Genomic DNA, 2247 nt, shown 5'->3' with positions numbered 1-2247 from the left:
GTTAATGTCTTAAACTGCTGGATCTTGTTGCTGGCACTGAGTGTAGTGTAGCCACTATACTGATATTAATAATATCCAAGCGCGAGATTTGATGCTAATGGCTGTTTCAGTGAATCAATGGCCCGTTCACAGGGATCAGTCATGAAAACTATTGATTCCTGTCCAAATTCCCTTTCAATCTTAAATGATTCCCTTGAACTAAATTCGATCTGTTTCCTTACACTACAGTAACAACAGCTTCATAATGGACAATACCTACAGCGAGTTAACTCTTCGTCTTGACTTTTGATCTCTTGAGCTCATGCTCTGCAGCTGCCTTAAAGTTTTAGTGTTTGTGTATTTTATATTTCAACATTATTTCATGAACATTGCACTGAATGAAATATATGTTTGTTGTGCTTTATGCAGTTTAAAATAGTTAAGTGTTTTTTCAATATTTAATCACTTTTCAGAATATATTCTGGAACATAAAGCAAATCTAGTCTCTGAAAGCATTTAGCATTACAAGCCACAAAAATAATAAAATTGAATTCTTACATCAACTTAACACGTTTAAACCTGGTGCTTGTTTAAATCTATCACTCTAGCAGTTACTGTTTTCCTGTCTTGACAGGACATGTTTCCACACCTTTGGCTTTTCTGTTTTTTATTTTGGCAGGGACTTTAGGTGGGAACATGTCGAGATCGGTTCAGAAATGGGTAGGACAATCCACATTTTTCCGTATGAGCAGAGCAGACTTACTTCTTTTATTTTGGCAGGGACTTTAGGTGGGAACATGTCGAGATCGGTTCAAACGCACGTTTTCGACGGCGCTATGAGGACTTTAATTATCAGAAATCATACGGATATCTTTTGAGTAATATGCATTCAGATGCTGCTTTCATCTGTTTATGGATTCTAATCACAAATGGTAAGCCGGATTGCATTTCATGTTGGGTAGTCTTGACTGGAAAAGCCCGCAAATATGTAGTCTAAATACAGTATGCCTATGCAAATAATCTTCCGCAAATATGTAGTCTAGTTACTATATTAAAGTTTTGATATTAATTTAAACCCCTCCTTTTATCCTTGTTTGTTTTATGACAAGAGAGTTTTTTCGTGTTGAGGCTAAGGTTGGTTCTGATGATGGACAAGTCAATTCAAACAGATAAAAGTAAATTCTGGACCTCAAAAAACACTCGAATAGCTGGGGAAATCATTAAAAGAGACCAAATAAACTTTATTTTTGTCAGTAATGATGGAAGATTCAGAGACAAACTACTGATGGACAATCAAACTGGATCTCTGACCATCAGAAACATCAGATATGAATTCGATTGGGTTTATGAATTTATTGTCATCAGTTCAAGAATTTCATTGAAGAGCTTCAGTGTTACTGTGTATGGTGAGTAAACTCTACTCTCACTAATGCTAGATTTGATCATACATTTTTAATTCTGAACTCTAGTATGTTGTATAAAAGTTTCTAAATGTTAATTCAAATGCCAGAAACTATCAAATGACAAACCAAATGTTGAGATAATAATTCAGCTGCTTAAATGATCAATCAGTGTCTTGGAGTAGATACTGTACAAGCATTAATTTTGTTCTCAGGCTTGCATTTAAAATTTTGGTTTCATTTTGATTAGACGTGAAAGAAAATATCTGCATCATGCATTTTATTGATAATACTGAGATAACACTTACTTTTACTTGTTCTTTCTACATTGTTTTCCAGCTGCTCTTCCATTTTCACGCTGTCATCACCGCGGTAACTCTTCAGACTGTTCTTCATCATCTTCATCATCATCATCATCTAAACGTTCATCAGTGTCCAGATGTGTGCTGTGTTCAACTGTGAATGTAGTGCTGTGACTCTCTCCTGGTACCGAGAAACGGTTGTGTCCAGCATCAGTGTGTCTGATCTCAGCATCAGTCTCTCTCTACCTCTGGAGGTGATATCAGGAGAAAAACACCTACAGCTGTGTGATCAACAATCCCATCAGAAACCAGACCACACATCTCAACATCACTCAACTCTGTCACACGTGTGCAGGTGCGTCAGCTGTGGTTAATCTCCTCACTTGTATTGGTATAAATATGTGACCTGTGCTGGCTAAATGAGTCAAAATGAACAAATTTTTAAAAATGTTATATTTACATTCTCCATTAAAAGACCAGAGGTGGAAAGAGTACAAAAATATTCTACTCAAGTAAAAGTACCATTACATTAATTTATGTTTAAATTATCAATTTTTTAAAAATGT

The 2247-nt window shown here is 35.6% G+C and overlaps 1 long non-coding RNA gene across 1 annotated transcript in view; it reads left to right on the top strand.

The window, feature by feature from the left end:
• The first annotated feature begins 1974 nt into the window (after nt 1–1974).
• The window catches only part of LOC109085231, a 2812-nt gene continuing 2539 nt past the window's right edge, over nt 1975–2247 (top strand). Inside the window, exon 1 of the long non-coding RNA XR_006159981.1 lies at nt 1975–2036. This is a non-coding gene — a long non-coding RNA (uncharacterized LOC109085231). The remainder of the gene's footprint in view (nt 2037–2247) is intronic.

The sequence above is a fragment of the Cyprinus carpio genome, unplaced genomic scaffold, assembly GCF_018340385.1.
Source record: "Cyprinus carpio isolate SPL01 unplaced genomic scaffold, ASM1834038v1 S000006809, whole genome shotgun sequence".
NCBI classification, from domain to species: Eukaryota; Metazoa; Chordata; class Actinopteri; order Cypriniformes; family Cyprinidae; genus Cyprinus; species Cyprinus carpio.
The sequence above is the reverse complement of the archived record's forward strand: the minus strand, read 5'-3'. Positions and strand labels throughout refer to the sequence as shown.